This window comes from Castor canadensis, chromosome 8, assembly GCF_047511655.1.
Source record: "Castor canadensis chromosome 8, mCasCan1.hap1v2, whole genome shotgun sequence".
NCBI classification, from domain to species: domain Eukaryota; kingdom Metazoa; phylum Chordata; class Mammalia; order Rodentia; family Castoridae; genus Castor; species Castor canadensis.
The window spans coordinates 9,270,854-9,297,932 of record NC_133393.1 but is presented as its reverse complement, the minus strand read 5'-3'; positions in this window follow the sequence as shown (position 1 = coordinate 9,297,932).

Here is a 27,079-nt window from a genome sequence, read left to right as displayed (position 1 = left end):
CCAGTTCCTTAACCAATGGTGGTATGGTGGCACATACATGTCATACAAGCTACGTAGGGAAGCACAAACAGGAGAATCATGGCCAGGCCAGCCAGGGAGTAAAAACCCTATCTCACAAATAACCAACAAAAAAGCTGCTAGGTATGTGACTGAAGAAGTAGATCACCTGCTTATAAACACTTGGTCCTGAGTTCAAAATTCCATTATCACCAAAAGAAAGAAAGAAAGAGAGAGAGAGAAAGGAAGGAAGGAAGGGAGGAAGGGAGGAAGAGAGAAAGAAAGAAAAGAATAGCATAATTGAGTGTCACACACGTGACATGTTAAACTGGAACCAGGGTTTTCCTCTTGATTTAGGATTCTGTGAATTCAGGGGATGCAAGATAGTCAAAGTCAAAAGATTAATCATGATTACATGGCCACAGCCCATGAACACATGTGAGGAACATGGATTATTATTAATAGATTTCAGGCATCTTACAAAAGCTGTGTAAATCTGTGAACTGGATATAGCAGAGTCAATTGATTGTAACCACATTCATAGGACTGAAAAGAGAGAATCATAGCATCTATTCTCATGAGCTTTACATTATAATCATCTGAAAAAGTTTATAATTTAAAAATTCTAGTTGCAATAACTTGTGATGAGAAAGAAACAGTAGTATTTTAAATAATTTTTATTTAGCTTTGACACACAAAGACAGACATATAAGTTCATACACAACAGGTGCAAATATTGGTTAAATTTTATAAAATGAACTAATATAATGCCTTATAATGTCTTCTTTCCCCATTCTCCAATAATAAAGCTATCTTCAGTTCTAACATCATATTCTATTACTTTTCTTCTACTCTTAACTTTGTAAAATAGAGACATGCAGTGAAAACAGGTTATGGTCCAGCATTTTTGCTCAAAAGAATTTTATGAGATTACTCTATTGATTACTAATACTTCATTGTCTTTGCCACATTATATGTCATTGTAGGTATGTCCCACACCCTTTATCTATTCTGTTTGATGGATATTTGGGTTGCTTGTTTTTCTATACATAAAAGTACATTTTTATGTGTTTAACTAGAAGTAGAATTGCTTATATAAATATATAATCCTTTCCAAGGTAGTTTTAAAAGGTCTAAACCACTAAGTTCTACAAGTCTACCAGGTTTTTGTCATTATTACCAGTACTATATATAATGAAGAATTTTAATTTTAATATTCTGGATATTATGACTGGTATATAGCATTATCCCACTGTGCATTTAATTTCCATTTGCATTCATAGAAGGACTAGTAAGATTAACCAACTTTTCATCTTCCTTAGACATTAAATATCCTCTCCAGTAAATTATTTAATGAAGTTTCACTCTCAAATTATTCCTACTGAGTTGTAGGTAATTGGTATATATTTGAATATGAATTTTTTTGTTGTTGTTAAGAGATTTTTCAGAGATTTTCTCATATTCTGAGATTTTCCTTTTCACTCAGCTAGAAGTGACTTTTGGTGTACATAAAATCTTGTATTTTGCTCAAGATTGATTTCACAAGAGTGAAGCATGAGTTAGTGTTCTGCACATAGGACTTCTTACTAGATATAACGAATTAAGTATGCTGAATACAAAGTCTTCAAGGAAAGCCAATCCTGATGTGTTTTATGAATCATGACTCAGTTACACAGTCATTCATTAAATATAACCATGAGCATTAAAGACAAGTGATGTAACTGTCTATGAGGTTAGCCCTAGGAATAACAGCTGACACCCAACACTTAATACATGACAGACATTGTACTCATCACTCTATAGGTAATAAATTATTTAATTATCATCGAGACTCTACACATGTATCATTATTCTATTTTATATATAAAAACATGAATCTTAAATATTAGTAATTTGTCAAATGCCACAGAATTGTCAAATGGCAAAATTATTTGTAACTCATCTAATTTCAAAAACAGCTCTTAAACATCATACTATAATATCAACAATAGTTTTCAATACACATTATTTAGAGAATGATGTTCCCATTAAGGAAGTTAAATGAAAAAATATATACACAAAACTGGTTTGTAAAGAAAGGCGATGTTTTGTCATGAATTGATAGTATGCTGAAAGTAAAACTCAAAATGACCAGTAATAACTTAATTTGGTATAAGAAGAGATATACGGAGTGAATGAGAATATACATTTGAGGATAATCTACATGATGGATAGTACAGCAATATGGATGAATGAAATATCTGATGGATAGAGTGTGTAGAGAGGAAGCTAGATGGCTAAAAGCCATCTTTGGCAACAGCAAAAGAAAGCAGAAATGGAACAAGAACCATAGACAGAGGAGGCACTGCTGCAAAAGGTCAAGGAAAAATGATAAAGACAAGTGAGAAAAGAAAGTATGTGTTATTTCATAAGAAAACATTACGACAGTTTTTAAAGCATGACATGTTTTCACAGAATGAGTACACACTGTCACCAGAGTCTTGTGTGATGAAAATTAAAACAGGTGTGAGAGGAGTTGCTCAGATTGAAGATTAGGTCTGTGATCTCAAACTAAGATAATAACAGTAACACATTTTGTAACCTAGAGCACAAATAATGGGATAGCAAATGAACCATATAACACAGAGAATGACCTTATATTTTCTGGTCATGCTTCTATAACTTGGAAATTTTGCTGCAGAATTAGTGAGTGCCTAGTTAAACACATTTTCTTTTCTGTTTTTTAAACTTCATCTCTTTTTAATTTTCTGTTTGTGGTGTGGAACATCTATTCCAAGTATAATAATAATAAAAATATAAGTTAAATATATTGGATCCTTGTTATATGTGTGTGTGTGTGTGTGTTTATATAGTTATGCCAGATACTTTTTCAAGTATGTTTAAATATATAGTCCTTACAAAACCCTTTCAGAGAGTTGCCCTCATTACATAGATGAGGAAACTGAGATATAATAACACTATATAACTAGCAAATGAGGTCACACATTTACTAAATGATAGAACTATAATTCGTTACCCTACATGAAATTTCCCAACCAGTGGAACAAGAAGAGCTGTCATGAAGCTGGAGTGAAGATTCACAGAATAATCTAAATGTCATCATGATCACGTAACATACTTAATTTAAAAGTCCTCATCGCGAGAGCACACAAGGGAGGAGTGAGGATAAGTAAGACACCTAAAAATCTAGATAGCATTTGTTGCTCTCAACGCAGAGAAACTAAAGCAGATACTTTAAAGCAACTGAGGCCAAGAGGAGAAGGGGGCCAGGAACTAGAGAAAAGATTAGATCAAAAAGAATTAACCTAGAAGGTAACACCCACGCACAGGAAATCAATGTGAGTCAATGCCCTGTATAGCTATCCTTATCTCGACCAGCAAAACCCCTTGTTCCTTCCTATTATTGCTTATACTCTCTCTACAACAAAATTAGAAATAAGGGCAAAATAGGTATTTTGCTGGGTATTGGGGGGGTGGGGGGGAGAGGGAGGGAGCAGAGGGGTAAGGGAGGGGATGGGGGAAGGGGGATAAATGACCCAAACATTGTATGCACATATGAATAAAATAAAAGTTAAAAAAAAAGTCCTCACCAAAGCCACTTAGGATATAGCTCCTTTTGGTGTGAAATAGTATTAAAGCAATGATTACACTAAGGAGCTCAGTGTTAGGGGTGGGCAGACAAAATGTTCTATTTGGAAATCATATGAAATGAAATGGTTGCATGTAATTTAATAATATGTTGTTGTTGTTTTTGCCTTCAAATTTTCCTTTTATTAACAAGTGCAATGCATATTATTAAATTCAATACTGCTCATATGACTATTCAAATTTGGTCAAGGTAAACAAATTTCCAATGAAATACTAAAAATACAAAATGTCCACAAAGATTCCAAGAAAAGTACATGCTTTTCATTATAACAAGGGACCTAGCTTCAAGTCAAATAAAGACATACACCAAAATAAGCTATTAAACTCTCAAAAACAAGGTTTTGCTAAATTTTTGTATATTTTAGTATGACATCTTGCTTGCTCAAACAATAGACAAATGATAACTATGACTTCATTGGTTTTGCGGACTTCAGCAAACTACCTAATTCTCTTAACCTGAACTATCTCATAGTACTAAAAAAAGTTATAAGTAATGTGTATAATCCATCATTAATGTGAGTAGTGCACTTTGGGGAACACTATACTAAAATCATAATATTCAATATGAAGCAATAACTTTTATATTTCCAGCTACATGTTCTTATAATCTTACCAAGTCTAAAGCACATAACATTGAGAACACTGACAATTTTGTTTTCATTACAGAATAAATAACTGACAACAGATGCTTCAAGGAAACAACTAATGAATATTTTGCATAAGACCCTAAAAGGTCTAGGGAAAAAAATGTATGTCTATTAAAACAAAGATTCAAGTCTTAGTCACATAGTTAAATAGTGTTCTCAAACTTTTATAAAGTTACTGATTAATAAGTCTAATGTTTTCTTCACAAATTCAACATTTTATTTCAGAATACTGGCAAATTCTCTAAAAGAGGGATTTAGTCAAGTTACATTTTAAAACAGTTTTGTTTTCTCTTCTATCTTTGACTAATATGACTAAAAAGATTATGAGCCTTTTCTTTTTTTTTTAATTTTAACTTTTTTATTATTCATATGTGCATACAATGCTTGGGTCATTTCTCCCCCCTGCCCCCACCCCCTCCCTTACCTCCCACTCTGTTCACTCCCTCTCCCCCTCATCTGTCCTCACTACCCAGCAGAAACTATTTTGCCCTTATCTCTAATTTTGTTGAAGAGAGAGTATAAGCAATAATAGGGAGGAACAAGGGTTTTTGCTGGTTGAGATAAGGATAGTTGTACAGGGCATTGACTCACATTGATTTCCTGTGCGTGGGTGTTACTTCTAGGTTAATTCTTTTTGATCTCACCTTTTCTCTAGTTCCTGGTCCCCTTCTCCTATTGGCCTCAGTTGCTTTTAAGATAACTGCTTTAGTTTCTCCGCGTTGAGGGCAACAAATGCTAGCTAATTTTTTAGGTGTCTTAGCTATCCTCATATCTCCTCATATCTCCCATGTGTGCACTCGCTTTTAGCTTGTGATCAAAGTTCAATCCCCTTGTTGTGTTTGCCCTTGATCTAATGTCCACATATGAGGGAGAACATATGATGTTTGGTCTTTTGGGCCAGGCTAACCTCACTCAGAATGATGCTCTCCAATTCCATCCATTTACCAGCAAATGATAACATTTCATTCTTCTTCATGGCTGCATAGAATTCCATTGTGTATAGATACCACATTTTCTTAATCCATTCATCAGTGGTGGGGCATCTTGGCTGTTTCCATAACTTGGCTATTGTGAATAGTGCCGCAATAAACATGGATGTGCAGGTGCCTCTGGAGTAACCTGTGTCATGGTCTTTTGGGTATATCCCCAAAAGTGGTATTCCTGGATCAAATGGTAGATCGATGTCTAGCTTTTTAAGTAGCCTCCAAATTTTTTTCCAGAGTGGTTGTACTAGTTTACATTCCCACCAACAGTGTAAGAGGGTTCCTTTTTCCCCACATCCTTGCCAACACCTGTTGTTGGTGGTGTTGCTGATGATGGCTATTCTAACAGGGGTGAGGTGGAATCTTAGTGTGGTTTTAATTTGCATTTCCTTTATTGCCAGAGATGGTGAGCATTTTTTCATGTGTTTTTTGGCCATTTGAATTGCTTCTTTTAAGAAAGTTCTGTTTAGTTCATTTGCCCAATTCTTTATTGGTTCATTAGTTTTGGGAGAATTTAGTTTTTTAAGTTCACTATATATTCTGGTTATCAGTCCTTTGTCTGATGTGTAGCTGGCAAATATTTTCTCCCACTCTGTGGGTGTTCTCTTCAGTTTAGAGACCATTTCTTTTGATGAACAGAAGCTTTTTAGTTTTATGAAGTCCCATTTATCTATGCTATCTCTTAGTTGTTGTGCTGCTAGTGTTCCATTGAGAAAGTTCTTATCTATACCTACTAATTCCAGAGTATTTCCTACTCTTTCCTGTATCAACTTTAGAGTTTGTGGTCTGATATTAAGATCCTTGATCCATTTTGAGTTAATCTTGATATAGGGTGATATACATGGATCTAGTTTCAGTTTTTTGCAGACTGCTAACCAGTTTTCCCAGCAGTTTTTGTTGAAGATTCTGTCTTTTCTCCATCATATCTTTTTAGTGCCTTTGTCAAAGACAAGTTGGTTATAGTTGTGTGGCTTCATATCTGGGTCCTCTATTCTGTTCCACTGGTCTTCATGTCTGTTTTTGTGCCAGTACCATGCTGTTTTTATTGTTATTGCTTTGTAATATAGTTTGAAGTCGGGTATCGTGATACCTCCAGCATTGTTCTTTTGACTGAGTATTGCCTTGGCTATTCGTGGTCTCTTATGTTTCCATATAAATTTAACAGTAGATTTTTCAATCTCTTTAATGAATGTCATTGGAATTTTGATGGGAATTGCATTAAACATGTAGATTACTTTTGGGAGTATCGACATTTTTACTATGTTGATTTTACCAATCCATGAGCATGGGAGATCTCTCCACTTTCTATAGTCTTCCTCAATCTCTTTCTTCAGAAGTGTATAGTTTTCCTTGTAGAGGTCATTCACATCTTTTGTTAGGTATTTGATTTTTTTTTGAGGCTATTGTAAATGGAATTGTTTTCATATATTCTTTCTCAGTTGTTCATTATTAGTGTACAGAAATGTTAATGATTTTTCTATGTTGATTTTATATCCTGCTACCTTGCTGTAGCTATTGATGGTGTCTAGGAGCTTCTGAGTAGAGTTTTTTGGGTCTTTAAGGTATAGGATTATGTCATCTGCAAATAGGGATATTTTGACAGTATCTTTACCTATTTTTATTCCTTTTATTCCTTCTTCTTGCCTAATTGCTCTGGCTAGGAATTCCAGTACTATGTTAAACAGGAGTGGAGATAGTGGGCATCCTTGTCTGGTTCCTGATTTTAGAGGGAATGGTTTCAGTTTTTCTCCGTTAAGTATAATGCTGGCTGTAGGTTTGTCATATATAGCTTTTACAATGTTGAGGTGCTTTCCTTCTATTCCTAGTTTTCTTAGAGCTTTTATCATGAAATGATGTTGGATCTTATCAAAGGCTTTTTCTGCATCTATTGAGATGATCAAGTGGTTTTTGTCTTTGCTTCTGTTAATGTAGTTTATTACATTTATTGATTTTCATATGTTGAACCACCCCTGCATCCCTGGGATGAAGCCTACTTGGTCATGGTGAATGATCTTTTTGATGTGTTGTTGAATTTGGTTTGCCATTATTTTGTTGAGGATTTTTGCATCAATGTTCATTAAGGAGATTGGCCTATAGTTCTCCTTTTTGCAGGTGTCTTTGCCTGGTTTTGGGATAAATGTAATACTGGCTTCATAAAATGTGTTAGGCAGTTTTCCTTCCCTTTCTATTTTGTGGAACAGTTTAAGGAGGGTTGGTATCAGTTCTTCTTTAAAGGTCTGATAGAATTCAGCAGAGAAACCATCAGGTCCTGGATTTTTCTTTTTGGGGAGACTCTTGATTGCTGCTTCAATTTCATTTTGTGTTATAGATCTATTCAGGTGATTAATTTCCTCTTGATTCAGTTGTGGATGATCATATATATCTAGAAATCTGTCCATTTCTTTAAGATTTTAAAATTTATTTGAATATAGGTTGTCAAAGTAGTCTCTGATGATTTCCTGGACTTCCATGGTGTTTGTTGTTATCTCCCCTTTTGCATTCCTAATTCTACTAATTTGGGTTTTTTCTCTCCTCATTTTAGTCAGGTTTGCCAGGGGTTTGTCAATCTTGTTTATTTTTTCAAAGAACCAACTTTTTGTTTCATTAATTCTTTGTATGGTTTTTTTGGTTTCTATTTCATTGATTTCAGCTCTTATTTTTGTTATTTCTCTCCTATTTGTTTTGGGATTTGCTTGTTCTTGTTTTTCTAGGAGTTTGAGATGTATCATTAGGTCATTGATTTGGGATCTTTCAGTCTTTTTAATATATGTACTCATGGCTATAAACTTTCCTCTCAGGACTGCCTTAGCTGTGTCCCATAGGTTCTGGTAGGTTGTGTTTTCATTTTCATTGACTTCCAGGAACTTTTTAACTTCCTCTTTTATTTCCTCAATGATTAATTCTTCATTAAGTAATGAGTTATTTAGTTTCCAGCTGTTTGCATGTTTTTTGTCTTTACTTTTGTTGTTGAGTTCTATTTTTAGTGCATAATGCTCAGATAGTATGCACGGTGTAATTTCTATTTTCTTATATTTACTGAGACTTGCTTTGTGCCCTAGAATATGATCTATTTTGGAAAAGGTTCCATGGGCTGCTGACAAGAATGTATGTTGTGTAGAAGTTGGATGAAATGTTCTGTAGACATCTACTAGGTCCATTTGATCTATTGCATATTTTAGATCTTGGATTTCTTTATTGATTTTTTTGTTTGGATGACCTATCTATTGATGATAATGGGGTGTTAAAGTCTCCCACAACCACTGTGTTGGCGTTAATATATGCTTTTAGGTTCTTCGGGGTATGTTTGATGAAATTGGGTGCATTGACATTGGGTGCATATAGGTTGATAATTATTATTTCCTTTTGGTCTATTTCCCCTTTCATTACTATGGAATGTCCTTCTTTATCTTGTTTGATCAATGTAGGTTTGAAGTCTACTTTGTCAGAGATAAATATTTCTACTCCTGACTGTTTTTGGGGGCCATTGGCTTGGTAAATTTTCTTTCAGCCTTTCATCCTAAGCCTATGCTTATGTCTGTCAGTGAGATGGGTCTCCTGTAAGCAACAAATTGTTGGATCTTCCTTTTTAATCCATTTCATCAAGCGGTGCTTTTTGAGGGTGAATTAAGTCTGTTAACGTTAAGCATTAGTACTGATAGGTATGTGGTCATTCCTGTCATTTAGTTGTCTTAGTTTTTTGAAGATTTGATTGTGTGTACCTAAGTTGAGGTTACTCTCTACTGTCTTACTTTTTTTTTTCCTGTAGTTTGCCTGTCCTTTCATGGTTATGTTGGGCTTCACTTTCTGTGTGCAGAATCCCTTGAAGAATCTTTTGTAGTGGTGGCTTTGGGTCACATATTGTTTTGGTTTCTGTTTATCATGGAAGACTTTTATTGCTCCATCTATTTTGAATGATAGTTTTGCTGGGTAGAGTATCCTGGGGTTGAAGTTATTTTCATTCAGTACCCGGAAGATCTCATCCCAAGCTCTTCTTGCTTTTAATGTTTCTGTTGAGAAGTCTGCTGTGATTTTTATGGGTTTACCTTGTACGTTATTTGTTTTTTCTCTCTTACAGCCTTCAATATTCTTTCCCTAGTTTCTGCACTTGTTGTTTTAATGATGATATGTTGTGGGGTAGTTCTATTTTGAGCTGGTCTGTTTGGTGTTCTGGAGGCCTCTTGCATCTGTATGGGAATATCTTTCTCTAGATTTGGGAAATTTTCTGTTATTATTTTGTTGAATATATTATGCATTCCCTTTGCTTGTACCTCTTCTCCTTCTTCGATGCCCATGATTCTCAAGTTTGGTCTTTTGATGGAGTTAGTGAGTTCTTGAATTTTCTTTTCACACGTCTTGAGTTGTTTAATTAATAGTTCTTCATTTTTTCTTTTACCATTTCATCTTCTAGTTCTGAGATTTTGTCTTTTGTTTGTTCTATTCTACTTGACTGGCCTTCCTTTTTGTTTTGCAATTCTGTTTCATTCTTTTTTCTGAGGTTTTCCATATCCTGGGTAGTTTCCTCTTTAATGTTGTCTTTTTTGTCCTGAGTTCATTTATCTCTTTATTAATCGTGTTCTCTGTTTCACTTTGGTGTTTATACAGTGCTTCTATGGTTTCCTTTATTTCTTCTTTTGCTTTTTGAAATTCTCTATTTTTGTTGTCTTGGAATTTCTTGAGTGTCTCCTGTACATTTTGGTTGACCATATCCAGCATCATCTCTATAAAATTCTCATTGAGTACTTGTAGTATGTCTTCTTTTAAATTATTCTGGTGGGCTTCATTGGGTCCTTTGGTATAGTTTATCTTCATTTTGTTGGATTCTGGATCTGAGTATCTGTTTTCTTCATTTCCCTCTGGTTCCTGTACTAACTTTTTGCTGTGGGGAAACTGGTTTCCCTGTTTTTTCTGTCTTCCCGTCATTGCCCTTGGTGTTGTTATTGTCCTTGTATTGTGTGCAATTAATTATTTTCTGGCTATAATAATAGCACTAGTAATATTTAGAATGGAAGGGTGAGAAGGGATGGAAAGCAAAGAAGTTAAAGAAAAGGGAAAAACAAATAATCAAGTAAAAAAACAAAACAAAGAAACAAAAAAGTTTCAAAGATATAAACAGGGAGAGACAGCATACTAATCAACAGTAAGCTGAAAAGACATTAGAGAGACAGAGAGAGGACTGACAATAAAAAATAAAAAGAATAAAGATAAGAGTAAAAATAAAAAATAAGTAAATGAAAGACAAAAATATATATATAATAAAATGAAATAAAAGATAAAAATAAATAAAATTTAAAAAAAACCTCCAAGTTCAAATGCAATGAAGTTGCAGTGTTAATAATTTTGGTGTTTGTCCCTCAGCCTCCATTCCTGGAGATGGTGCCTCAGATGTTGTTTTGTTGTTGTCTCCTTAAAGGGGTAACATAAGTAAAAAAAAAAAATACCCATAAAGTGTCCCAAGTTCAAATGCAATACAGTTTCTGTAAGTTTTCAGCATGCAGGTGTAGTTCGGTTGTTTTTTCATCAAAGGTAGGGAGAGGAAAAAAAAAGAGTCTGGAGACAGTTCTGTGAATGGTATCTGCGGCTGTGGCTCACCTACCTGCTGCTGTCAGCCTGCTGTTGCTGGAGGCGTTGTTTATGCAGATCTCATGAGTGAGCTTAGCACTCACCTGGCCCCGCAGGCTTTGTTTACTCATAGTTCTCCTGTGTGCAAGCTACTGCTGCAAGCTTTCTCCTTTCCAAGCACACTGGGGGAGGTGACACTGCACCCGCTTTCTCAGGCCTGCATGTTTTTTTACAGTTCATGTGGGAAGTGAGTCCTCCCCCCTCTCCTGTGGAGTTTTCCTCCCACCACCACTTTTACAAGTTTTTCTGCTCCTGATTACTGGACAGTGCTGCTGCTCCTGCCAGCCTCCGTGTTTATTTACAGCTCATGTGGGAGGTGGGTCTTCCCCCCTCTCCTGTGGAGTTTTCCTCCCTCCACCACTCTCACAAGCTTTCCCACTCCTGGTTGCTGGGTGTGCGCCCCCACTCCCTCCTTTTCTGGCCAGGCCTGGCTTGTTTATTTACAATTCCAGGAGGGATTCCCCTCCCCCCTTTGGTGCTCTGGATGCCCCACCCTCTTTGCTACATGTCTTTATTGTTCTTATTGCTTATTACTCAGTTTCTCTTTTTTCCCTGGGTGGGGGTCTGTCTGTGCAGGGGGCTATGCTGCTCTGGCCCAGGGTTGTCTGTGGGAGTCCCGTGTGCTGCGAAGCTTACCTTGTCTGCGTCTTCCAAAGCCATCTGGGTGTGGGTGACTGGCGGCGGCCCAGGGGCCCTCCTGGTTTTCTGTTCAATGTGATGTAGAGATGTTCTGTGTAGGCTGGAGGTGTGAAGGGGTCAAAGTTTTGCATGTTCTCGGTGGCCTTGCCTGCAAGGTGTGTCTCCAGTGTCTCTCCAAGATTTCACTTTAGGAGACATGCTTTCTGCTTCCTCCCTCTAGCTGCCATCTCTTAGTAACTCCACTTCAGGTCTCTATATTGAGTTTTTAAATAAGGGCTAGAAACTTCAGATGTGAGATGACCTTTCAAGTGACATGTGACAGGGAGCCTAGGTTAGCACCTAGAGCATAGTCAAATACTTCCACAATTGTCTCTTCATTCATACCAAGCTAGTCTGCAGGCCTCTATCCTAAGTAAATGTTAATTTCAACCTGCCAAAATACAATTTTGATTGTTTCTTTTGTGTTAGGCAACCTGTTACTCTGAAAAGGATATAAGAAAATCTACTTAAAAGAGGACAAGGTTGTTTTGACTCAACTATAGAGATTTCAGTCCATGGTTGGTTGGCTTCATTGCTTTAGACCTGTAGCAAGGCACTATATCATGTTCTTGGTGGAAGAATATTTTCACTTCATGACTGCCAGAAAGCAAAGAAAGAAAGAGACCCACACCACCCAATCTCCTTTAAGGTCCCCCCTCCAAATAATCTAAAACCTCCCACTGGTGCACATCAATTAAAGTTTCCACCATGTTCAATAGTGCTGCATGGTAGACCAGCCTTTAACACATTTACAGAACTTTCCATGTTCAAACTATGGCATCTATCATGATCTGAAAAGTAATTGTGGTTTCTTCCTACCTGCCCTGTAAGATACCTTTCATATTTATAAGCATGTAGAATTCCTCTACTTGAATATTCCTCCTTGTTTTGACTATCACGGTCTTACTTGCTTTTTTATGCCCTCACTTAAATGACACCTACTAAATAAAAATTGTCTTACTCCCCAGGATGCTTATCAGCCTTCTAAAGGGTTCTTAAAGTACAATGTACTTACACCAATTTTAAAATCATTACTGAAGATAAATTGCATGGAGTGATGAGTTTTGTTGTGACATTTTCATATATAAATATTGCATACTTTTATCATATTCACCTTCCAATCCCCCTTTGAAATTTTTTTGTTGATGTTTTTTTGACTGCATGATCTATTGATGAGAATAGGATAGTGAAGTCACCCACTCTTATCGTATCTGGTACTATCTGTCCCTTTGTGTTCAGGAGTGTATATTTTACAAAACCGGGTACACTAACATTTGGTTTATAATTGCTATAGTTTTCTGATGGACTGTTACCTTTATTCTATTTTTTGGTGGGACTGTGGTTTGAATTTAGGACTTAGGACTTGCAAACAGGTGCTCTACTGCTTGAGCTACACCTCCAGTCCGTTTTACTGTGTTTATTTTGGAGATGGGGGTCTCACACACTATTTGCCCCTGCTAGCCCTGCACTGCAATCCTCTCTATCTCAGCCTTTCAAGTAGCTTGGATCACAGGCATGGGCCACTGGTATCCAGGTTATTCCATTTATTTATATGTAGTGAAAATGTTATCTTTTCTGACTAATTTCAATTTGAAATCTGCTTTGTCAAATATGACTATAACTGCTCTTGCTTGCTTTTGAGTTTCATTTGCTTGGAATATCATTTTCCATCTTTTTACTTTCAGTTCAGGCATGTGTTTACCAGTGAGATGGAAAACAAACAACTGGGTGTTGTGTCTAGTTCAATCAAACAATTTTTGTCCTTCAATTAGAGAGTTAAGGCCATTTACATTTAGGGTTTAGGGTTATTTTTGAAAGGTGTGTACTAATTCCGGTTCATTTTACATTTTTTTTCTGGTTGCTTTGAATACTCTGGGTTCTTTTCTTTCTTCCTGAATCATCTTAGAGGCTTGCTGGTTTATTAAATTAATAATGTTTGATTCTTCACTAATTCTTACTTGTTCATCTTCTTCGGGTGAGGTGTTTTCTTTCCTGATTGTGTATATCATTGTGCATCATTTGTGTGCAGTATTGCTTTTGCAATGTTGACTAGATGGCCATAACTTGTTTTAGTTTATTCTAATCTTAGGGAGTCTTTATATTTCCTTGCATGTGCAGGAGCAATTTGCTGGATTTAATAATCTTAGCATCTATTTTCTTTCAGTACTTGAAGTACATCAACCAATTCCTTCTGAACTTTAGGATTTCTGCTGAGAATCTGCTGTCATTCTAACAGATTTACCTTTTTATGTAACATGACCCTTATCTCTTGTAGATTTCAGTATTCTTTCTTTTTCTGAACCATTGCCATTTTATCTATAACATGACATGGGGAGGCTCTTTTCTTGTCGTGTATATTAGGGATTCTAAATGCCTCCTGTACCTTGATGTCCACATATTTTCTTAAAGCTGGGAAATTTTCTGCTCTTATTATACTGAATTGGTGTTCTATGCCTTTAGTCTGTATCTCCACACCCTCTTCATTGCCAATTATTTATAAATTCAATCTCATACTTATCATGTCCCAAAGTATTGAAAGTTGTGATCATACTTTTTTCTTTATTACTAACACAATAAAATAATCTGTCAAACTGTCTTAAAACACCAGTATTCTTTCCTCCATTTGTTGTAATCTATTGGTGATGTTTTCTGTTGAGTTTTTAATTTGATTTGTTGAACTTTTCATTTCTAAGACCTTCACTTTTTTTCAGAATCTGTATGTCTTTGCCACATTTCTGACACAAAACTTCCACTGTCTTTTTGTGCTTCATTTATCATTTTATTTGTATCATCTTTGAGGTCAGTAATCATTTTAAAAATTAGTCTTGAATTTTTTTTCTAGCATTTCAAGCACTTTCTTATTTTTGGATGCAGTTACTAAAGAGTTGTGAACATTTGAAAAAGTTATGTTGCTTTGATTTTTCATATTTTGTTTCTTTGTATGCATATTTATTCCACTTTTATATGTCATCTTAGTAAAAGCCTTCTTTTGAAGACTCAATATCCAGTACTATTCACAAATGAAAAATCATACTGTCATAACAGTCATGACACAAAAACAAAACCAGATACAGAAATGCAATAAAAAACAAAGACAATTGCTACACCAGCAATAACCATAGAAATGAAAAAGACAACAATCTCATAAACTATGAAGATAAAAATTATAAATGTAACAACAATAATAGTGAAGTAAAAAGACACAGTGAAGTAAAAAGTGAAGTAAAAAGACACAGAAATGCAAAGTGAAAAAAGCAAGCTTAAAGAAAAGAAAAAAAGGACAAGAATGAGAAAGAAAATACAATAAAAGTAGATGGAAATAAGAATAAAAAATAAACAGATAAAAATTAAAAGTTAATATAACAGCAAAATTTTAAATAATTTTTGAAACTTTAAAATTAAAAAGGGAAGACAGAAATTGCAGAAGCTTCTTTCTGAAATTAGCTGTGGCTAATTTCAGTTCTTCTCTGCACTGTAGAGGTTATTGCTATAGTTTGGCTGTGGATCAGGCCAGTCAGGCGTGTGTTGTCAACCCAAGGCTACATTCAATCTAGAAGCTTCCCAACTTTGTGTACTAGGAATCAATGCTAGCCCTAATGATCTTCCTAGCCTTAAGGCTGGCTAGGGCCCAGAGACCCACAACCTGTGGATACAGGGGCATGGCAAACATCTAAGCTAATGGATGTCTCCGTGTGCATCAGTGAGTAGGGAAAGCAAACATGGCACCCAGTTCTGCACTTGATGTGAAGAGGCAGTGGAATTTAGCAATCTGCTTGCTTCAGTTGTAGCACTTTCAGAGCCTACAACACAAAAAGCAACCTGCTACAAGGAGGGAATTGTGTAAACCAAATAACCCACCAGTTTCAGGCTCAGAGCTCTCTGTCCCATAATAATACACAAGTGATGTGTCTTTCTACCTGCCACATGGGACATAGCCCCTGACCTTTAGCGCCCCTACCACCTGAGTTCACTGCTGCTCACACTTCTCAGTGTGTTTGTATTAACCCTCCCCCACTCCGTGGCTCTCTCTCCATGCTGTCTCCCATCCAGACTCTGTGGGAGGGTGTCCCCAAACATCCTCACTTGTGATTCTTCTGTGTCTCAGATTCCCAAAGTAGTTCAGTCTCAAATGATATGTCCCCTTTCAAAATGGTGCCTGGTCATAACACTCTGAAATATGAGAAGTGATGTGATGAATTTCTTCTCTCATGCTAACCTGCACTGAAGGAGAAGTTGAGATGGGGACTAACAAGGAAGCAGAAAGGGGTCAAATGAAAAAAATTAAAGAAAAACAAGAAGAAATGTAAAAAGAAAAACCTAGGAACATATAACCTATGAACTATATACTGTTTAGACATAAGATCTATAATCATCAAATTGGGCTTTGTGGTACAAGAAAAACAATTTAAACTGTAGACCTCATGTCTAACCTTCTAACACACATCCTGACACAACAAAGAAATGAAATATTCCTTGTCATATCACCCAAGTCAAAAGCAACCTGTGTAACCTTGTACCACATTCCCTAGGTTTAGTGTAAAGCACACCAAGAAAAGCTTATGAAGTGATTCTCCCTTGAGAAGCCCACACTTACAACCCTCAAGTGTATTTTGTTCTGTAATGAAACTTTATTCTAATTCTCTACTTTGTCATTTCTCTAAATTATTTCTCTATGAGAAGAATCTGGAAACATGGGATAGAGGTTTCTATCTTGTCCATTTATCTCTCTATGAGATCTCTTTGGACTTCACCACCTGCAACAAAGCAAATTTCAATGCAAATTCCCACACTTACAGCTTTAAGCCTTATGAGAATTAATGAATTTCTCCTGTAGTTATAATAGCCAGTCTCCAGTTACCATGACTACCTATACTCTTTAGTCTCCTTACTTAGTGGTAGCAACTTTGGGTTCTCCTATCCCTGGGAGCTTGGTTTGGAATAACAAACCACATCTTAGTTTTGCCTTTCTTTTCTTTTTGGCAGTACTGGGGCTTGAACTCAGGGCCTACACCTTGAGCCACTCCACCAGCCCAGTTTTTTTTGTGTGATAGGGTTTTTCAAGATAGGGTCTCAGGAACTATTTGCCCAAGCTGGCTTTGAACTGCGATCTTTCTGATCTCTACCTCCTGAGTCGCTAGGATTACAGGGGTGAACCACTGGTGGCCGGCATTAGTTTTGCCTTTCTGTTTCTTCATCCTTGCTAGCTTTCCTGTCACCTCTTTCTGATTCCCATTGCTCTTCCTCTCTTACCTTGAAATATAGTTTCTCCCCTCTCGCCCTCACTCTTGTCACTCACAGAATTGCATCAAGAAAACTTTTTATCGCCATTTTACCCAAAAGTCCCCAGGCCTATATCTTATTCTTGTGGCAATAAAATAAAGCATGTGAAAGATCTTTTGGAAAAAACAAGTATTTTGTACATATAAGCCGAAGAAAATTTCTTCACTACTAATGAGATACTATGTTTGCTCTGGGTAGGGAAGGGAGTAAAGACAATTTTGTTTTCAGAATCACTGCACAGAGAACAGACTCTGAACCCTGAGTAGAGGCAGGTAAGCACATCCAATACAGAGCCTATTGATCAGGACTGATCTCTAAAAATATAATGTGAGCCACCTGGTTGATCTTAAATTTTCTAGTAGTCACACTGAAACAAATGAAAATAAGCAGGAGTGATTGATTATATGTGGTATATATTTGTTTAACCCAAATACTAAAATTCCATTTCAAAATGTGAAAATTCTTGACATAACTTATGTTCTTATTTTCATATGAAGACTTTGAATTCTGGTATCATGTTTATCCTTACATCACAACCCAGTCTTGACTAGCTACATTTTAAGTGTTCAACAGTCACACACAGCTCATGCCCTCTATCTCAATAGTGCAGTTTGGGATTGTGTAGCAAATGTGAATGGACAAACACACACGATATTTTATTTCTTTAAATATTTGCCTAGGACTTTGCAGAAGGTCACCTTGTCCCCTTATATGAGGATAGCTGTTAGACATTTTAAAGTATTCCAGAGTTGCAAAATTAGTTTAATGTGCTTCCAGGATGAATTTCACTGATTCATTGACTATATTTTCATTGTTCTCTAACCACATTAATTCATCATTGAATCAACTTGTTTTAGAAATCTTGAGTGTCCAGAAAATTCATATTAGACTTCAAAGTTATCTAATATGGTAGATCCTAGTTATAGATGGTTATTTTAATTAAGATTAAATAAAATAAATGTTTCAATTTGTCAATGACAAATAGCTACATGTTCAGTAGTGAGTAATGGTGACATATTGGACAAGTGCAATTATGAAATAGTTTTGCTGTCTCAAAAACTTCTACTAAACAAAGCTGCTTTGGAAAGTCATAGCATAAATTCTGATGGAAGAATCAAATCAAAGGCTGGTAAGTTTTTCTAATCTGACTTTACCCTTATTTTAGACTTCAGAAAGCAGTGTATATATTTTAAATGTGTTTTTGAAAAGAAATGAATTTATAAATCATGGTTCTTTCTGCCTTTCAGTGTGGCCAAATATTTGTTTAATTAATTGACAAATCACATTGAGAACTTTGTCCTTACCTTACAATGAAACTGTCAACTACTTTAATATTTTAATTTTAAAAGATCATTTTTTATACAAGTTTTGAGCAAGCCAGTAGATGAGAAATTGCAATGGATCAATATCTGGAAGTTAATTTAATTTACTGGTTATTTCTTTCTACATTTCAGCTTAGCTTTAATTGGCTTAAACTTGTTTTCATGGCTTTGTTAAAGACTCTGCAAGATCACAGTTAGCAATTCTCAGCCTGACATTTGTCAGAAGACAGTTTTATGCTGTTTTCTTAGTCTCGTCTGGATCACAATTCCTTGCAATCTAATTGTTGCATGCTATTATTTTGATTATATATAGTAATTATAAAAATGGCTTTCACATCGTGTTCCTATCCATGCATATACTGTATCTTGATCAAATTCAGCCCCCTCTGTACTCTCTTATTGCTCTGTTCTACTCTGGCTCATTTTTTAAAAACAATTTAGTTGGTTTCATTATGCTATATGTATGCATGCAGACAATGTACTTGAATATATGAACCCTTCCATCACGTATTATTTCCTCCTTCCTACTCCTGCAGGTTCCACTCACCCTCAGTGATTTTGCATATGAAAGACAATATGTGACATTTGCCTTTGAGTCTGGCATATTTTGTTTAACATGATAATCTCCAGATTCATTCATTTTCCTGCAACAAACATAACTTCATACTTCATTTTGGCTGAATAGCAAGCCATCTTGTATATATACCACATTTTCTTTATCCATTCATCAATTGACTGACACCTAGACTTAATCCATAACTTGGCTATTGTGAATAGTGCTGCAATAAACATGGGTGTGCAAGTATCTCTGTTGTACGCTCACTTGCATTCCTTTGGATATATGTCCAAGAGTTGTACAGAAAGAGCATATGGTAGTTCTGTTTTTAATTTTTTTTGAGGACCCTCCATAATTATTTTCATAGTGGCTGGATTAATTTGCATTCCCACCAAAAGTGTATAAGATTTTTTTTCCTCACATCTTCACCAACATTCATTGTTTGTTTGTTTTCTTGATGATAACCATTCCAACTGGCTTGAGATGAAGTCTCAATGTCCTTTTGATTTCCATTTCCTTCATGCTAAGGCTGTCGTACATTTCTTCATGTATTTATTGGGCATTTGCACATTTCTTGATAAGTGTGTGGTCAATTCATTTGCCTATTTATTAATTATATGATTTGTTCATTTGGTGTTTAATTTTTGAACTTTTCATATATTCTAGACATTAACCCTTTATCCACTTAATAGTTGGTAAAAATTTTCTTCCATTCTATAGGCTGTCTCTTTTTATGGTAATTGTTTCTTTCAGTGTGCTATCTCTGCCGCTGTAATTATGTATATGGGCAGATAATAACTGTGACAAAATAACACAAATTAGAAGTTGGAAAAACAGAATAGCAAGTGACCAAAATGCATGGTAATGATTGGAACCAGAGACAAGTAAAATGTTCATATAAAAGATGGTTATCACATTTTGTTCATGATGATTTATTAAATGATCTATGGCAATAACTAGCTGTGTGGAGTCACTATTTAATTCTCAGCATATGAGCAATAGAATTACCTAGTAATTGCAAAATTAAAGCAAAGCACAAGTGAATTAATGTAAGTGCAATGGGAAGAGACACGATGAACATGGGAGTAGAGAGATGGGTACTTAACAGTAGAACAATCCTGTTGATAACTTCATGTTCATAAATGATCCCAGCACAATCAAGGTACCTGGGTATGAATCTCCATGAACTTGTAGTCTTTCCTGTGTCTCAGTCAAGAAAAGCGTATCTTTATTTTTTTTCTTTGGAAGGTAAGCAGCATGGAATAGAGGCATGGTCATGTCACAGAAATAGTCTGGCCACTCCTGGTAAGAAACATGTATCTTTAATCCAGAAAGTGCAATGTTGACTTGCTCAAGACAATATGCTTTCCATGAAGAAGAGTAACTATTACCCCAACACAAATAGTTGTGTAAATAAAAAATTTCTTATAACTCTCAGAATATATAAAATAAATAGGAAATATTAGAATTAATAAACATATCAGTAACTAATAAAATATTTTACACTAAGTAAAACATGAACTGTAGAGAATTTTGTAATTAAAATGATGTGTGTGATTTCTGTGTGGTTAAAAATATTTAAAACTTTTTGAAATTTTTGTATAACTAAAATATTCAGAGCCATTACTCTAAGTTTTAACTGTACATTAGAATCATTTGGGAAGGTGACAAAAACTAATATATGGTTAAATTAAATGGAATATCTGGTATTGAGGCTGGGATTTTGGTATTTTCTTTAAACTTCACTGTACAATTTTACTGTGCAATTTTAAGAATGCTAACCATTTATTCCATAGAATAACTTATGCATGCAAGCAATTTTTATGCTAAATAGCTATTGATTCATAAAATATACACTATATAAAATTTGTTTGTGTATGGTTTCTTAATCACTTCAGGCTAGTTTAACAAAGCACTATAGATTAGGTCATTTATAAACAATAAAGATCTGTTTCTCAATGTCCAAGATCCAGCACCAGCAGATCAATGTTTGGTGTAGGCTGTTCCTCATAGTTGCTTATTCTTACATCCTCACATGGTAGAAGGGGAAATTTTTATGAAAGAATCAATCCCATGCATCGTGGTTACATATTCAGGAGGTAATCGCCTTCTCAAGACTCATCTCAGTACTAAAGGGGATTAATTTTCAACATATAATTTTTGGGGAACAGAAACTTTCAAACCATAGCAAGTGGAAATGTTAGCTGTTGCAAAAATAATAGATTGAACATTAAATAAAGTACAAAAGGTAAGGAGCATAATTCTTCTTACACAAAGAGCTCTTTAGATGACTAAAAGCTCTAGCCATGGGAAACAGGGAGGTTAGATAATGAGTACCAAAATACAGTCGGTCAGGGGAAGAAATTCTAGTTCTTTAGAGTACAATAGGGTGACTGTAGTGTATAATACACTAATATATACAAGACCTAGATGTGAAAAACTCAAAGGCTCTAAACGTAAACAAAATCAGTTCATATGAAAAGATAATAATTACAATAGCACCAATAACATTTTCTGAAGTTTTAAATTAACCTACTCATTGTATGATGTATCATGTATTTTGAAAAGTGAGATGTTCATATTTGAACAACTAAAACAGATTTCAAGATATCAAAGTCAGGGAAAATGGCAAAGAATACCATGAACACAATCAGGAGACTTGAAAAATTTTAGTGTGCAGTTAAAAGAGCAGGTTGGGAATAAACTTAAGACCTTCACAGCAAAGAACCAAATTTCTTCAAAGATCCAAAAATAATGTAGATGTATGTCTCTATGTATGTATATGTGTGTGTGCATGAGTGTGTGTGTGTGTGTGTGTGTGTGTGGTATGTGTGTGAAAGAGAGGGGCAGGAAAAGTGGTCAACAAAAATCAGAGAAAAATAAGAGCAAAAGTTTTAAGCCCTTGTGTTAAATAAGGAGAAACTATACAAAATGTGTGCCTGAAATATAAGCAATTTGTACTCAAGCCAATGTCATTCTGGTTAAAAAAAAAAAAACTAAATACTAGACATGATTTTAAATGCATTGTGCTATTAAAAATAGCATTTTTTAAATTTTTGCTGTGTTTTTATTAAAGGTAAAACATTTTGAGACTTTGAATACATTTGTATTCTGAGTCAAAAATAAATTATTCAAAGCAAATATTGATGAGAACTTCTAGCTGCTTGAGGGTATCCTGTTTTTTTACACTAGGTAATTATGAAATATTTAACAGATGAATCATAGCTATTCTTGTGGTGCATTTAGTAAGTTTCCAAGCAACCAGAATAGAATCTCACTATTTGAAAAGACAGTAGTTGAATCAGTGGCATAAATGTCTTAATAAAAAATCTATCACTTGTCAAATTTTATCAAACCTGAGAACATGTACAGAAGACAAGGATCTTAATACCTTAGCTTGTTGGACACAAAGCTCAAGATATTTACAAGTGTTGAAGACTGAGGATTTCAGAGCACATCAGATTACCTTCTCATATAACAAACCAGGGAGAAGTGAAGATGATTGGGTTATTTAGAAAATGTAATTGATTACAGAAATCTGAAAGTTGTGTATACACACACACAGACAAGTACACACAGAGACACATATCATGAGCAAGTAGTAGAGAGACAAATTTTAGCTATTCAAGTTTAGCTTTTAAAGTACAGACAAATGGGACTTCATAAAACTAAAAAGTTTCTGCACTACAAAAGAAATGGTCTCTAAACTGAAAGGGACCACCTGCAGAGTGGTAGAAAGTATTTGCCAGCTATACATCAGACAAAGGACTGATAACCAGAATATACAGGGAGCTCAAAAAATTAACTCTCCCAAAATTAATGAACCAATAAAGAAATGGGCAACTGAACTAAACAGAACTTTCTCAAAAGAAGAAATTCAAATGGCCAAAAAACACATGAAAAAATGCTGACCACCTCTAGCCATAAAGGAAATGCAAAGCAAAACCACACTAAGACTTCACCTCATCCCTGTTAGAATAGCCATCATTAGAAACACCACTAACAACAGGTATTGGCAAGGATGTGGGGAAAAAAGAACCCTTGTACACTGCTGGTGGGAATGAAAACTAGTGCAACCACTCTGGAAAAAAATTTGGAGGCTTCTGAAAAATCTGAACATACATCTGCCATATGATCCAGCAATCCCACTCTTGGGGATATACCCAAAAGACTGTGACACAGTTTATTCCAGAGGCACCTGCACACCCATGTTTATTGCAGCGTTATTCACAATAGCCAAGTTATGGAAACAGCCAAGATGCCCCACCACTGATGAATGGATTAAGAAAATGTGGTATCTATACACAATGGAATTTTATGCAGCCATGAAGAAGAACAAAATGTTATCATTCACTGGTAAATGGATGGAATTGGAGAACATCATTCTGAGTGAGGTTAGCCTGGCCCAAAAGACCAAAAATCATATGTTCTCCCTCATATGTGGACATTAGATCAAGGGCAAACACAACAAGGGGATTGGACTATGAGCACATGATAAAAGCGAGAGCACACAAGGGAGGGGTGAGGATAGGTAAGACACCTAAAAAATTAGCTAGCATTTGTTGCCCTCAACACAGAGAAACTAAAGCAGATACCTTAAAAGCAACTGAGGCCAATAGGAAAAGGGGAACAGGTACTAGAGAAAAGGTTAGTTCAAGAAGAATTAACCTAGAAGGTAACACACACGCACAGGAAATCAATGTGAGTCAATGCCCTGTATAGCTATCCTTATCTCAACCAGCAAAAATCCTTGTTCCTTCCTACTATTGCTTATACTCTCGCTACAACAAAATTAGAAATAAGGGCAAAATAGTTTCTGCTGGGTATTGGGGGGGGGAGAGGGAGGGGGCGGAGTGGGTGGTAAGGGAGGGGGTGGGGGCAGGGGGGAGAAATGAACCAAGCCTTGTATGCACATATGAATAATAAAAGAAAAAGGAAAAAAAAAGAAAATGTGGTATTTATACACAATGGAATTTTATGCAGCCATGAAGAACGAAATGTTATCATTTGCAAGTAAATGGGTGGAACTGGAGAACATCACCCTGAGTCAGGTTAGCCAGGCTCAGAAGACCAAATATCGTATGTTCTCCCTCATATGTGGGCTTCAGATCAAGGGCAAATACAGCAATGTGATTGGACTCGAGTCACATGATAAGTTGAGAGCACATATAGGAGGTATGGAGAAAGGTAAGAAATCAAAAATGTGTGATAGTATTTGATGTCCTCAATGCAGAGGAACTAATGCAGAATCTTTAAAGCGACAGAGGTCAATAGGAAAAGGTGATCAGGAACTACAGAAAAGGTCAGTTCCAGAAGAATCAACTTAGAATGTAACACATTTGTACATGGAAGCAATGCTAGGAATCTCCCTGTATACCTATCCTTATCTCAACTAGCAAAACTTTTTTCCTATTATTGTTTATACTCTCTCTTCAATGAAATTAGAGATAAGGGCAGAACACTTTCTGCTTGGAAGCGAGGCAGTAGTGGGGGAGACAGAGGGGGTGGGATGTAGTGGGGAGAAAGGTCCCAAACATTGTATGCACATATGAATAAACGAAAAAAAAAAGTTTAGCTTTTAAAGTATGCTCCTTAAAACAAGTAAGTGTTCAAATAAATTTTCCATTCATATGTTCCTGTCATGATGTGACAAGGCAAAATTCTGAGAGTTATTTTGTGGTATTATCTTGCATAAGAATTAAAGAACCACAAGGAAAGCTTTTACCTGTTTTTTAGTTACAGTTCAATAGCTTTGTTAAACCTTAGCTTCTCAAGTGCTCCAGAGGATCCTGGATGAGGGAAGCAGATGGAACATATAATTTCTCATTGTGACTAAGAGGCTCTCTCTCCCTTCCCTCTAAATCTGTCAACTTAAATTTCAAAGTTTGAAAAATTCCCTGTGTATTCAGTTCTAACACTTTCCAATCCCCTGGGAAATAATCAAATACTTAGTAGTGTGAATGTGTGTCAAAGGAGCTAATTCATGAATAAAAATCTGTCCATTTGTTTATGTCTTCAATTCCTTCCATAATTTTTATAGGTTTTGGTGTACATGTATTTCACCTCCTTGGTTAAATTTATACATAAGTATTTCCCCACACATTCTTTCTTTTGCAAGTGTGATAATTTTATTGATTTTTTTTTGGATAGTTCAGTGTTGTCATATAGAAACACTATGGACTTCTTAATGACAATTTTGTTTACTACAACTTTTTAAAATTTGACAGTTAAAAGAATTTTTGTGTCGGCTTGTATATTGAGATCATGTCATCTGCAAACAGGGAAAACTTTATTTCTTCCTTTCTGGTATTTTGTTACTGTTGTTTTGTTTGTTTTCTTGCTAATTGCTTTTGTAAGAATTTGCAGAACTATCTTGAATTGAAGAGGTAAAAGTGAACATCTTTTTCTTGTTCCTGGTCTTGAAGAAAACCTTCAGGTCTTCTCTGTTGAATCTAACGTTCTTTTTTATTATTATCATATTACTGCTGTACTAAGGGTACATTATGACATTTACAAAAGTTCTTACCTAGTCAAATTCACACCCTCCATCACCATCATTCTCCTTTATCTCCCCTCCCCCATTCCTGGAATAGTTTCAACAGGTTTCATTTTTCCATCTTCATATGTGAGTATATAATACCACAGTCGCTCTTCTATACCCTTTCCTTATATCCTCCCCCTCCCACTGGTACTAAACCCAAGACAAGACCTATTTTACCTTCCTGGCCTCCATTTTTGAAAAAAAAATTTTGTTTGGTCAAGATAGCTATACAGGGTGCTTCATTGTGATGTTTCCAGGTAGAGTCTCACACTCTTTGAAACACCTTTTATACATGCATTACAGTGTGTTCACCCTACAGATTCACTGAAATAACACCTCTGAACATTACAAATTGCACTCTTACAAATATACGTGTTTGGCTCAATACTCCTCTGTACACATTAAGATGGGGAAATCATATGTATTCATTGAAAAAAAGGCTGTTATGAGTTCATAAATCAGAAATTATTTATACAATACAGGTTTTTATAAATAAGAAACTTTAACTTCCAATAATACTGTCCCCTTTTAAGTAATGATATGATACATAAATCAGTTGAAACTCAAGCTCAGGAAAGTTGTAAAAGTATATTAGAGTATCAATTAACACTATCTGAGTCTTAATTAAGCTGATTGCAGGTTTGAATAAAGAAAGTCACAGAAGCTTTAATTACATACTTTTTTGTATAACTTAGCAAAAATTTGAAAGAGAATCGCTGCTGAAATCCCAATCGTGTAGAAACTGGTGATTATATGAAATTCTTTTTATGCAGTGTTTACAAAGTCAGTGGACAATTACCATTACCAGTAACAAAGTAATATAATATTTTAATAATAGATCATAATATATTAATGTTAAAAGAAAAACTTAATCCAATAATTCCCTCTAATACAATTTCTGAAATAACAAAAGACAAAAAACAAAGCTTGATAACAATAGGGCCTCATTGTGATTATACTTTAATATATACTTTTGATTGGACTTTGATCACATGATAAAGCGAGAGCACACAAGGGAGGGGTGAGGATAGGTAAGACACGCAAAAAACTGGATAGCATTTGTTGCCCTCAACACAGAGAAACTAATGCAGATACTTTAAAGCAGCAGAGGCCAATAGGAGAAGGGGACCAGGAACTAGAGAAAAGGTTAGTTTGAGAAGAATTAATTTAGAAGGCAGCACACATGTACAGGAAAGCAATGCGAGTCAACTCCCTGTATAGCTATCCTTATCTCAACTAGCAAAAACCCTTGGTCCTTCCTATTATTGCTTATACTCTCTCTTCAACAAAATTAGATATAAGGGCAAAATAGTTTCTGCCTGGAAGCGAGGGGGTAGGGAGGGAGAGGGAGGGGGTGGGGTGGCTAAGGGAGGGGGTGGGGGAAAGGGGGAGAAATGATCCAAACATTGTATGTACATATGAATGAAACTGATTTGGTATAATCATCATTATTATACACAATTGCATTTTTATTTTTTATTTATTGTTGTGCTGAAAGAGGGTACATTCTGGCATTTACAAAAATTCTTACAATATATCAAATATGTCATACTTGAATTCACTCCCTCCATCATTCTCCTTTATCCTCCTCCCCCATTCCTGGAATAGTTTCAACAGGTCTCATTTTTCCATTTACATACATGTGTGCACAGTATTTTCACCACGGCCTCTCCCCACTTTTCCTCATCCTCACTGGTACCAACCCTGTTCCTCCCAGGCTGGACCTATTTTGCCCTCTTGTTTTCTGATTTTGTAAATATAATAACCGACATTTTTGCTTATTTGAGGTAGCTACACAGGCAGTTTCC